The sequence below is a fragment of the Pygoscelis adeliae genome, unplaced genomic scaffold (genome assembly GCF_000699105.1).
Source record: "Pygoscelis adeliae isolate BGI_AS28 unplaced genomic scaffold, ASM69910v1 Scaffold14, whole genome shotgun sequence".
NCBI classification, from domain to species: Eukaryota; Metazoa; Chordata; class Aves; order Sphenisciformes; family Spheniscidae; genus Pygoscelis; species Pygoscelis adeliae.
The window spans coordinates 7,109,759-7,123,242 of record NW_008825109.1 but is presented as its reverse complement, the minus strand read 5'-3'; positions in this window follow the sequence as shown (position 1 = coordinate 7,123,242).

Sequence of the window (13,484 nt, the reverse complement as noted above, 5' to 3'; positions counted from 1 at the left end):
GTTTTGAACCCATTTATACTTTTCGCCTATGCAGTATCCTATGGCAACAAACCCTTGGGATGAATTATGCCGTGTGTTAGAAAGAACTCCCTTGTGTCTCTTTTGAACCTCATTCTCGGTAATTTCACTGGGTGTCCCAATTCCTGCACAGTTAAAGGTAGTGAATCATAGAATCATAGAATAATTTGGGTTGGAAGGGACCCCTAAAGGTCATCTAGTCCAAACCTCCTGCTGTGGGCAGGGACATCTTCAACTAGATCAGGTTGCTCAGAGCCCCGTCCAACCTCACCTTGAATGTTGCCAGGGATGGGGCATCCACCACCTCTCTGGGCAACCTGCGCCAGTGTTTCACCACCCTCAGCGTAAAACATTTCTTCCTTAGATCTAGTCTAAATCTAACCCCCTTTAGTTTAAAGCCATTCCCCCTTGTCCGGTCACAACAGGCCCTGCCAAAAAGTTTGCTACCACCTTTTTTATAAGCCCCCTTTAAGTACTGATAGGCTGCAAGAAGGTCTCCCCAAAGCCTTCCTTTCTCTAGGCTGAACAACCCCAACTCTCTCAGCCTTTCTCCATAGGAGAGGGGTTCCATCCCCCTGATCATCTTCGTGGCCCTCTTCTGGACCCACTCCAACAGGTCTGTGTCTTTCTTATGCTGGGGGCTCAAGAGCTGGACGCAGTGCTCCAGGTGGGGTCTCACCAGAGCAGAGGAGAGGGGCAGAATCCCCTCCCTCGACCTGCTGGCCACGCTTCTTTGGATGCAGCCCATGATACGATTGGCCTTCTGGGCTGCGAGCGCACATTGCTGGCTCATGTGCAGCTTTTCATCCACCAGTACCCCCACGTCCTTCTCGGCAGGGCTGCTCTCAATCCCTTCCTCCCCCAGCCTGGATTGATACTGGGGGTTGCCCCGACCCAGGTGCAGGACCTTGCACTTGGCCTTGTTAAACCTCATGCGGTTCACACGGGCCCACTTCTTGAGCTTGTCCAGGTCCCTCTGGATGGCATCCCATCCCTCTGGCGTGTCGACCGCACCACTCAGCTTGGTGTCATCTGCAAACTTGCTGAGGGTGCATCGATCCCACTGTCTATGGCATTGATGAAGATATTAAACAGTACCAGTCCCAATACGGACCCCTGTGGGACGCCACTTGTCACCAATCTCCATCTGGACATTGAGCTATTGACCACTACCCTCTGGATGTGACCATCTAACCAATTCCTCACCCACCGGACAGTCCACCCATCAAATCCATAGCTCTCCAGTTTAGAGAGAAGGATGTTGTGGGGGACCGTGTCAAAGGCCTTACAGAGGTCCAGATAGACGACATCTGTAGCCCTTCCCCTGTCCACTGATGTAGTCACTCCATCATAGAAGGCCACTAGGTTAGTCAGGCAGTACTTGCCCTTGGTGAAGCCATGCTGGCTGTCTCAAATCACCTCCCTGTCCTCCATGTGCCTTAGCATAGTTTCCAGGAGGATCTGTTCCATGATCTTGCCAGGCACAGAGGTGAGACTGACCGGCCTGTAGTTCCCTGGGTCTTCCTTTTTTCCCTTTTGAAAAATGGGGGTTATGTTTCCCCTTTTCCAGGCAGTGGGAACTTCACCGGACTGCCACAACTTCTCAAGTGACTGTCCGTTGTTCAGACTCTTAAGGCTGGCTCATTTTAGAGATCTGCAGTTTCCCTTAATCAAGCAGAAAATGCTTACTCTCTGAAAACTGCTCTGTATCTCTGTTGCCCTCTCTGTTTTACACTGCTTCAAATATAGGGTCACCCTACAGGATTTAAAATATGAGTACACCACATTATACCACTTCCCATATCTTCTGCCTATTTATAACCTCTATACAGTGGACTGTGTTCACATGTGCTTAAAAAGAAAACAAATCCTTGTAAAAACCAGTTCAATTATCTTTTCTGTTTCTTGTTCCTCTTACAAGAGCTGATATGATGGGTCCCCAGGGCAGTGGATGGTGACAAAGGGAGGATTGAAACGATTTTTGTTTCAGGGTATCTCCACCGACTGTCCCCAGCATCTCTGCAGTGCTGCAGGGACCACCTGCAGCCAGGCTTCCCCTCTCCCCACCGCAGTTTCGGGGCCACCACCACTGTGGTCATTGTGGTGGGGAAGCCAGAGAAGAGCATAGAGATGTCTCTTGAAAGCTGATTGGACTGCACTAATCTGCCTGTGAGGAGCCATCACAGCAGAAGGGTGTGAAGAGTTTTCCCATAGGATGAGCTCTTCCCCCCCTTCTTTTCTCTGTCTGCAGAGACCTTTCACTGCCTTTCATGAGAGAAGGGTGAGGGAGAAGCCCTGGCTTCAGAGTTCGGCTGCAGTTACATAAGAAGCAATAGTGTTTCTTGTGGCCTCCTTTTTAAAGTATTGTTACAGCTGCTGACTTGCACTTTTTTGCCATGAGAAGTCCCTGGTTCCCATCTTCCCCACAGCACTTTCCACCCTGCAGTAGGAGGCTCTGCTGAAGAGCTGCCCTGAGCATCTCAGCCACGCAAAGAGAAAAACAGACAATTTCCAAGCAGCTCTTGATTTACGAGCACTTACCCAGCTAAGGTGATTAGCCCAAAATGTTGATATAAAGTCACCAGTGAGAGGCAGCTCTGTTGCTGTTGTAATTGGGCTTACCTCATACCCTCAGATCAGTATCTGATTTATCACCACAGCGGTTCTGCCCTAAAGTACTGAGCCTAAATATTCTGCTGCTTCCCTGGTGGAGAAATCACAGGGAGATAGGTTTAGAGCCAAATTTTCAGAGGCAGTTTCCAAACATTTTCATCTCTTTCAGCCCTTGAGCTTTTGGGTGCATTACAATTGAAATAGGTGAAAGCTCCAAAATCAGGAAGGCTGCTTCATTAAGCATAGAAAATCTAGGTGCCTGCTGATGGACCAGATCCCTCTTCCGTTACTATTCCACTCTGCAGCCACTGGACACCATCCATGAGCTATCCAAGAGCGTTCACAGAAAATATCTGCACCATAATCTGAAAAATTGAAAAGCATGGTAATGACCTATGGTAGATACTCCAGTGGCCATGGTAACCGGGAATAGCTAGTCTAGCTGTGGTGCATTAAACTCCAATTAGGCCACTGAGGTTTAAACATGCACGTACATGTTTTTGCTGAATTGGTGCCACACTGCATAAAAATGACATTTCTGACTCTGAATTTTGAATGTACAAATTTTTTGGCACCAGAAAGGGTGCATGCAAAGAGTTAGTGGCACAAATCTGCAGGGCACACTGAGGCCCTTGTGAAATATGGCCCTGGATTTTGGCAGCTGAATTTGACTTCATAGCCAGCGGGTGAAGAAAAATATATTCAAATTTCTATAGTAAACACATCTAGCAGACCTTAACTTTAGCAGTGAGTCTATTACCACTTGCATTCAAAAATTGCATTTTTAATCTGTTATGTCATTTACTGCTATTTAAAACCTTTTCTGCTCCGTTAAAAAAGGTGTGTTAATATGTATTACAGGAGAACTTGCTCTTGAAATGACAATATTTGGTTTTAATCCTTACATTTCTTTGAACAAGTTTGTACATACTTCCTCAGCTCTAAAAAGAAATTATCCTTCACATTTATCAATGGTGAATTTGAAACAAAAAAGAAATGGTGTGTTGCACATGAAAATTGAGCCTCGATGATTGTGAAGGGTCTTTTTGACAGTCACTGCACTGTAGCTGGAAGGTCACTGCTAAACTGTGGAGCAGTTATAGTCCTTAGAACTGCTTTACTTCTGGTTTACACTGCAGTAACTTAATGAAGTAAAATTGGACCAGGGCCATGACATTTAAGGAACTGTTTTTTGAAGCCTCCTTCACACCAAAGTAATTTGCTGTGACATGTCGCACGTCTCAGAAACACATTCAGAAATAAATCATTAAAATAGCTGGCTATCATTGCACTGTAGCCATGCACTAAGGCTGTCATGCCAACATTCACTGGATTTCCTACCTGCTATGGGAGACGGATGTCAGAGAAGGTGAATGGCTAACAGAGGAATCATTTCAGAGGTTTGCATTCAGCTGTATCCCTGTGGCTGAAGATGCTGTGTTCATACTTTCCTTCCCTGCATAAACATCGGAGTGATTTCTCGCACATCGTGGCCAGTCATTGCTGGTTGGTGGGAAGTGGTGCCACACTCACAGTTTGCAGCGGGGTTTTCTCACTGTGACTGGAAAGAGACTGGGAAGACCCTTCACTCACACACTTGAATCTGAATGTCCTGTTTGGTTCAAAGCTGTTTACATGGCACATTTCCTACACAATGAACAGCAAATGCTGACCAAGGGGATTAGCCTGCCGACCCCCTAAACTATCAGTGATACATCACTGTGCTCTTTTATTACTGCCTTCCATTTGTATTTGTGTAGCCAAATTTTAGTAGTGAGGTTGTTCACAGGAAGATGTTCTGCACACAAGTGTTGCTGTCGTCACTCTTTTAACCCCCTCACAGCTTTCATTCACAGTCTGGTTTCTGTCGTGAAGCACTCCTTGTTGCAGAAAGTCTGTGTGACACTGAAGACCCGCTCACCTGCTGTTCACAGCCAGGCTGGGACCCAAAATGAGAAGGTATTTGCAAAATGAGAAACATTTGGAAAGTTAGTGGCATTAGTCTAAAATTGCCTAAACGGCAAATTTCCTCCAAACTTGTAAACACCATATTGGATTGAGAATTAGCTGCTGGTAGAAATCTTCTGGAGAGAGGGAGATTCTGGCTTTCTTCCTCTTGCTGATTTCTTCTCTTGAGATGAAGTACTTGAGATTTTTTTATATCTTCCATGTTCAGCGCTATGAACACTTAAAAAACAAGCATGGTTTTGTTGGTTCTTGTTGTTTCTCTGTTGACAAACAAGGAAGAAAAAAAAACTTAGAAAAGGCTCCAGGCCTACAACTGATTCCACGAAAGCTCATGTTTGTGCATTAAATCACCACCTGACCTCCAGGGCTGCCTGCTGACCATCAGCTACAGAGTTAACATCCTAAGCAAGGAAAACACAAATGCACAAATTACAAATACAACAACCACGATCTTGGAAACCGCTGATTTTCCTTGTTTGCTGGCAAATAAATGCTTAGAGACAGAAATAAGTCTTTAAATATAATTTCATAAGCTTAGGCTTCTCAAACACTCATTCTTGCAGAATGGTCATCACATTTCTGGGAATTCAGAATGGCTTTTCTGGGAACCTTTATTTTACCTTTCTACCCACTGAAGTCTTGGTGTCGTAAGCTGATTCCCACTCTGCACCACACCATAACTTAAAGGGTGGCTCAAAACAAACAGCAGTAGATCAATTTACATGCATGGATACCACTGAAATTGCAAGGCTTTTGTTCTCAAGTTTGTTTTTATTTCTAAAATACATACCTGTTAGGATAGCATTTTAAGGAACTGTTTTAAGTCACATTTTACTTGTCTTACACCCTAACTCATACTTTTTCCTTTAAAAATGGACCTTTTATTAAATTACAAACAATCCTCATTTTCTGATTCCTGTAAATACACCTTTTCAGCTCATTCCAGTTGCTATTAAGAAAATGGAGGAGGAGGGAGAATTCTGCATAAATTCCTGGGCAGGTTGCAGGTGCATTTGTTTGCATTAAGAGGCACATCTAACAGAATCCTCCTTTGTGACACACTATAGCAACTTTTCAATTTTCTCTCATTAGCTAGTGGTACTTCCTCCTCAATAAGGTACTATTGTGCTGCCTCTAACCTGATCTGGGAAACACTGTGGAGCTGTCAACTCATCAACCCTAGAAAATGGATAGTTAATCTTTTCAGGTGACTTGTTTCATTTCCTGCAGCTCATGTAAAATCCAAATATTTAGCTACCACAAACAGTGAGTTCTTCACCTGGGCTTCATTGATAAAACAACAAAGATGATTACTTTTAAATTTTTTCTCTTTTTTTTTTCTTTTCTGCTGTTTGAAAATTAATGCTTCTGGGTTAATAGAGACTCATTTCTAATGTCACAATAAGGTACTTTATTAAGTTGGCATATAATTACATTTTCTGGGCGTATAATTACATTTTCTGAGGTTTTTAGTTGTGTTTGCATGGGGTTTAAAAATTCATCTTCACCTTCCATTTCCTCTGGTGCTCTCAGATTTTTGGTTCCCATCCATTGGATATGATGCACAGAGATCATTCAAATACTCAGTCTTTCACTGACCTAATCGTGGGGTTGGAGGATGCTTCGTGCAGGATCAGGCTCCCATAATTTCAAACTTTGTTGGTTTTTTTGTTTTGTTTTTTGTTGTTTTTTCAAGGTCAGTCAGAATCCCACTGTCAAAAAGGCTCCATCGCCACAGCTTGTTTACTTATTCTCTTGACCTGCTTTAAGATTGTCTTTTGTGCTTTGATATCACCTTCCTGACAATCCTATACTAGCTGAGAAAAGATAGTGATGAATAAGAAGCAAATGAGGCATTTCCACCTCAGTAGAAATAAAACACAAATCACATACAACAAAACAGGTGGCACTGGCAGCCGGCTCTTATAAACTCCATGATGAGGCCCAGCATCATAGAAAAGGCTAAAGTAAAAGGGTTTTTGCTAGGGTAATATAACACACAATTAAACCATTTTGCACTATAAGAGTATTAGAATAAAATGGGCAAAGCCTCTGTCTCTGAAAGCAACACAGATGTGTGTGGCTGTTTGTTCTTTTTTGTTTACTTTGGGATTTCGGTGGGCCTTTTGCAGAAGCTGTTTTTTCTAGCCAGAGCCTTTGGGGTGCTCAGCACTCTTTGCACCTTGGTGGACACCCACTGAAACCTGCAGGCTCAGGAAGGCAAGTACAGAAGGGACACAGCAAGACAGGGGTCCTGAGAAGCAAAGAGCTGGTGAGATCCATGGCAGTATCTAAAGATGAGTCCTGAAGAAATGCCCAAGAGCTGCCCTTTTTATGGATTGGGTGTTTAAGACAACAAAAACTAGATTCTTAAGAAAGAGGAAAGAAAGATCCTGTGTTGCAGAGAAATACTTCCAGTTTGCTGCTTTACCTGTTGGAGCAGGGACAGATTCCACCTCAGAGCTGGTGGAAAGCAGAGTCAGAGGCAAAGAAGAAGGTTGCCTCTGAAAACGGTTGCCTTATTCTTTGCTTTAAAAAAAAAAAAAAAGTTATTCTTGGAAGATGTGGCATGAAATCGAGCTGCAGTCTTATGTGGTGCCAGTGACAAGGGACGTTTCCCCTACGTACTAGAAAGCACAAGCAGACAGTGTTTTTGGAAAGCTGCACCAGAGCAAAGATTCCTGAAATTTTTAACTGGAGGTACCTGCAGTGCATTCATTTCACATCCCAGTACACATCTCTGATTTCTAGGTTACTCCTCTGAAAAGTGGGTTATTGTTCAGGAATTTAGTGTGCAAAAGAGGACAATAGTGGAGGGAAAAGAAGCAGAAGAGAGTGGGAATTTAGGAAGAAAGCAGGAAAGAGAGAATGCAGGATACAATTTAAAGGGGTAACTATGGGGTAATAAAACAGATTCAGCCCAGGTCAAAACCACAATTTCCCCCCCCCCTCAGAGTGACTATCACACTAAAACATAACCTACATGTTATCACACAGAACTATATGCTCCCTGAGTTTGGGCTGTAAATTGGTGTCTGAACAGTCTGGTAAGAGTGGGCTTGGTTCCTTCTGAGCTCACCCTGACAGCCCTCCCATGCTATAATATATTAATATAGTCATGATAGCCTGGAGATATAACTGTGACGGCACAAAACTTGATGTGCCCCCAGTGAGCTCTTAATCCTTCTGTTTCACGGTGTTCTCACTGCTCAAAAGCATTGCAGTTTACAATGCAAAAAACCCCCAGCACATTAATTTTACAATGCTGAATACCAAAGGAAGCATGATAGATAACATTTACATTTTGTACCAAATAAATTTCCAGTAACAAATATTATTACAACAAATACCAAAGGAACTTAGAATTGCTAAGTTATTTTGGAATTGCTTTTCCATTGACTTTTGGAGCACCCCATAATCCTTCCCTATATATCAGTCCAGAAACACTGAAGCCTCCTTTATCACAACCAGCTGACCCAACCTCAGCTGTTCTTTGAAAATAAAAACACATGTTTTCTTAGTTACTCCATGTGGAGATCCATTTAGTCCCTCTCCTCTGATAGCTTTTGATGCCAAAACTTACAGTTTTATGAAAGAGCAGTAGCTGCTCCATAGTTGGACTTGAACCTGGCTTCCAGGCAGGATCCCCAGTTTCATCTCTATGCCTCAAAAAATTGCCCCAAATAAGCCTTGTCTTCTGAAGTTTTGCCTGTTTTGCCTTACGGTATGGCAGAGTTTTTCCCCCTGGACACCTGATCGATCGGAGCTGAGTGCACGGTGTGTCAAAACATTCCACCCTTCACTTCTGGAACGCTTTCCTAACTTTTTTTGGCTTGTCAAACCTTCAAAATGACTTGGCCCACAAGCGCTGAATATGTTTTGTTTTGTTAGCCTCACTAAGAAGAGGCTGTGTTTGGGCAGGTTGTATTTAATGTAAACATTCATAAAAATAAACTGACCTTTTGCTGACTCCAGGCTTTGGTGCAGCAATGACTTAGCTGAATAAGAGGTAGAAGAACATGGTTTTGCAGGTAGGAGAAAGAAATACAACAGGCTACTGACCTGGGAAGTGCATAAGGCTGTGGGAGGATGAGCTGGGAAGTGGTGGAGGAAGGGGGCAGGAAGGCTGCCTGGCCACAGGCAGGGAGGAAGGCGAGAAGAAGGCTCAGCACAAAATACTGCTGTTTCAGTACAGCTATCTGAGTGCGTAAGCGTGGAGCACATACAGCATGTAGTGACAGGGAACACCACCACTTCTACCCCTCATAACCTGCTCAACATCTGCAGGAGGCCGTGAGATGAGCTGGTCAGACAATGTGGGCTGAAGCAGTGAGCTGAAGATCCACCGGTCGCTCCTCTCTATTGCTCTGTTACCACCAAGATGATGCAGACCTTGCAGCACGTATGGGGGAAATCAGCTAGTAACAAATGGACTACAACTGCCTGAAACTGAAGCAGGGAGAAATGAAGCTGAAAGGGAAAGAAAACCACACAGCAGGTCTGGTGAAAGCACATTTCCCTTCCCATCTATAAAACTGGAATAATTTGGGTTTCCTCTCGGGTGTTAAGCTCTTTCAATGTAGCACTAATACTGTTTAAATATCTACTTTGCTGGAAGACCTCATCCCAACTTGCTAAGGACTGAGATTTCAGATATTTGTACCTTCTTCGATGGGCTGCAACAACCGTCAGGAAGATATTGATGCTTAGGGAAGTCTAGGCACACCTCCGGTGGGCAACCCCAGCTGTCACCAGTGTGTCAGCTCAGCTCTCCTGCTTCTCATAGAGTTTCAAATCAAAGCTCATTGGGGTCTCCTGACTTTGTTGTCGGTGAATACCATGGCCTCAGTCATGTTTTACAGAACCTGCAAAGGATGAATTGCAGCAGCCAGACTGACACAGCAGCCTTGTGCCTGTGGTGCAGTGACACACTCAACCACAAGGCTAAAGCAGAGCAGGCCAGGAGATCATAGTGAGAAACTTTGGTTCAACACTCAAGCTTCAGCCCATCATGCCTTTCTTGGCTTCCTGGGTCACAGCTCTGGCTCGCCTCATTGTAGCGCCCACGCAGCTCCTCTTGCTCAGCAGCTAGGGATGCTGTGGTTTTAGGAGAAAGGGAGAGGGAAGGAGGCAAAGAAGAGAGATCATGAGAGACCACTGGGAACTGATGCAGTCTAGAAAGGGTTTTTTGCAGGTATAGTATTTTGGCACAGATTTCACAAGGCAGGGTTTGGGTATTTCTCTAGTGATATAACAGTACAACAGCTCACCTGCTTTATGGGGATGTTGGAGGCGTAGCAGAATATTGTGTCTATGACCTTGTTTGACCGCTTTGCACATATTCACAGCCCCTGCATCTGTGATGCAAAGGCATCACGTCCTTTAAAACAAACTATTTGCAGATACAGGCAAATTTGATACAGTGCTTGTTGTTTGCTTTTTCTGCCTTTACCTTAAAGCCATCTGCATGGTTCTTGGAAGTCCCAAGAGATGTCTTCTGCTGCAGAAATGGCAATGTGATTATAAAAAGATTTGCAGGATGGAGAATAAGAGAAAATGAATTGTCCTTATATGGCACCTTGGGACTGAAGGATGCTGACAGCTGTGCACCTTGAACTGTTCTCCTGGCAGTGTGCAATGATATGATAAATCTAGTTTAAGGATAACTGGGAATTCTGAAGCTAAACATTCTTTATCTGAAAATGCCAATTCATCAAAACTAAAATAATGCATAGGAAATGCCTGTGATGTTTTATAGCAGAACAAATTTTATGTTTTTTTTTTTTAAATTATCTAAATGTTTCATTTTGACATTTTAAAGCAAAAAAATACCATTCTTGTGTTTGAAACAACCTTTTATTTCAAAATGTTATCTATAGTGATAGCTATGCCTACTGCTTGTTAAATGGTCTCAACAAAATATTGAAATATTGTGAAATTACTGAAGAAAATATCAAACCTAGAAATAGTTTACAAAGTTTCTTTGAGTAGTCTTTACAAAGTTCCAGTTCATGAAGTTTTTTGAGATCATGATTATTCTTCCCACAGTGAAAGGAACTGTGAATGAAAAACTCAAAGACATCCATATATGAAGAAACCATTTCCCACTATCTTTGAGAACGTCTGGGAAACATAAGGAAACCACTGACAATTAGTGGCCACGTAAAATAGTTTGCTCTTCCACTTTGTAATCATAAAATGCATTCATCTGGTAGCACTGGTTTTGAAGGAACTGTTTTAATGGATCCACGTGTGGCAGATGTTACATTTGCTATGGTAACTGTAAATTAATTCTGGGAATTTGCAGCACCTTCCCAGCCAATGCATGTGAGTGTGCAATCCCTTTTCACAGAGACCCTTGTTAAAGAAAAGGAATACAACAGCAAAAATAACAAAAGAAACAAAGCAGCAACCCTCCCTGCTGCAACACGCAACACCAAACCTGCCTTCCACTGGTTTATAGTTCCCACTCAGTATTCTTCAGTTCCCAGGGACAAAACCAAGTATAGCAGTAGTTCAGTAATTAGTTGCAAATAAATACCTTATTCTCCAATTTAGGTTTTCAAGGAACTAAATCACTGGGCAGACTAACATGTATTTTCAATAAAAAATTAAGGTTTATAGTTTCTCTTTGCTTAAGTTGGCTATGAGTTGTGGTATAACACAGTTATCTCAGTATCTTTTACACTGTCTTTTAAGGTTTTCATACCAAACTTTCATAATCAACTAAAATGCTGCAGCAATATGGACAGTTTATGGACACCTGTACTTCCCTGTCCTCTCTTTGTATCTTATTTGCCAGATAAATATTTGCTCGCTCTTTGGAGTCTGAAAACTAGCACTTTTCATACTGTCCTCCATGCCATGTGAAATGAATCATAAATCTTTCATTTCTTCTTGCCTTGGTAAGTTCCACCTCAGCGGTGACATTTTTTGACTGTAAATGTGCATCTTTTTTGTCTGCCTGGTTTAGCTTTTACTGCATTAACCAGGTGACACCCTGGAAGGATTCCTACTGAGTGCTTGACAAGGTGTTGTTTCATTTCGCCTTTCTCACAGGTACTTTGACCCTGCTAGGCTCTGGCCCAATGGGCTTGAACCTAAGAGCTTCAGTATGAATTGATCTGTAAAATGATGATAAAAGCATGCATTAATCTTCCTGGCTTAAAATTTAGTTAAAATGTATAGTTCTTTGGGATTTTTCTACTCTTTTGAGGACAACATGTAATGATCATAATAGTTGCAAAACGGACAAGTGTTCCCTTCCTTTTTTCCAATACTGTGCTTCAGGTTTCTGGGGAGTGAAGGATTGCCTCTTGTGGCCTTCTGAAGGTGATGTCACTCAGGCTTAATTTTATATTTCAAATGCTAATTATGAAATAGTGACTGAATCCCACCATGCTGTGACTCCATTATGGGGAAATTGTGACATCCAAATTTTCTGACACACTCACTCTGTGTCTCTTCTACCCCAACACGAGGCCATTGTTCATGGAATATGGGCAGATAAATGGGATGGGACTTCGGAGATAAAATAGCAGAGCAGAAAACATCAGAAAGGAAGCTGATCTGAAGAGAAGGAGGTGGAAGGTGAGAAGAAAAAAATCAAAGTGGTTATGTAAGACTGAAACTAAGAGGAGCCACAGGCAGACCCAAGTCCAATGTAAATCATCTGTTCCCATAATAGTCCAAAACCAGCACTTTCATTTTTCTGCTTGAAACCTGAAAGTGAGAAACACTTTGAGAACTGCTGCTTAGGGTCACTTGTACATGGGAAATCAATAGTGTGGCAGGGCCTGACTGTCAAAATTGGAAATAATTAATTAATTGGGTGTCATCCATTTTATGTGTGTTTCAGATGCAAATTCCCAAAGGACCTTGACTGTAAGAAAGCAAGCTCTGAATTTTTCCAAATCATCTCTTTTCATGGCCTGCTATGGAAGAATATTGCCCATCAGACATAAATTCCAGCTGAAGATAGAAACAGCACAGCACAAACTATAGGTGCTTCCAGAAACACAGATTTCAGACGGTGCCTGAACGAACCATGGAAGTGGGGGGTGCAGAGATTGTCAGAAAATTCACTGCTGCTTCTTTTTGCATTGATCAAATAAGGAAGGAAAAGTGCTGATTCCTGGAAATAAAAAGGGGTGCCGCTGAGTTTACTCTGCCTGAGTTTACTCTGATCAGATGATGGAGCAAGAGATGAAGATGATATAAATACAGACCCTGTGTGTGAGCGTGTGTGTGCCTGAGTGTGCTGGAGGGGGCAGAGGTGGGCTGAGGGACTGACTTGGTTCTGCTAGGCTGGTGGAGACTTTCCTTGTCTGATACCATCTGACTATAACTAACAAATCCTCTTGCTTTGATCTTGTGGCAGTGGAAATCTGGCTAATGCTGCTGTTTTGAAAGCTTGTGGGTTCCTTTCATTATTTCATTACCTACGCTGAGTAAAAGAAACAATGTGGTTTGTTTTAAATTAATGGCTGTCCATTCATTACTGCAGTGACTGAATATTTTCCTCTGCTGGCTCTCTGCAAGGTCAGCCCCTGACTATTGTTCAAGTTTGGTGGTTTTCACTCCACTTCTGAGACTCAGAGGTAAAAGGAATGTCCTCCTGTAACCACACCGTAAATAACTTTCATGGTGGTGGCCAGTCTGAAGTGAATCTCAGGAGGACTACAAAGTTATTGTGAGGTTATGCAGGGAGAAAATTAGAAGGGCCAAAGCCCAACTAGAACTTAATCTGGCTACTGCCATAAAAGACAATAAAAAATGTTTCTATAATACATTAGCAACAAAAGGAGGGCTAAGGAGAATCTCCATCCTTTATTGGATGTGGAGGGAAACAGAGTGACAAAGGATGAGGAAAAGGCTGAGGTACT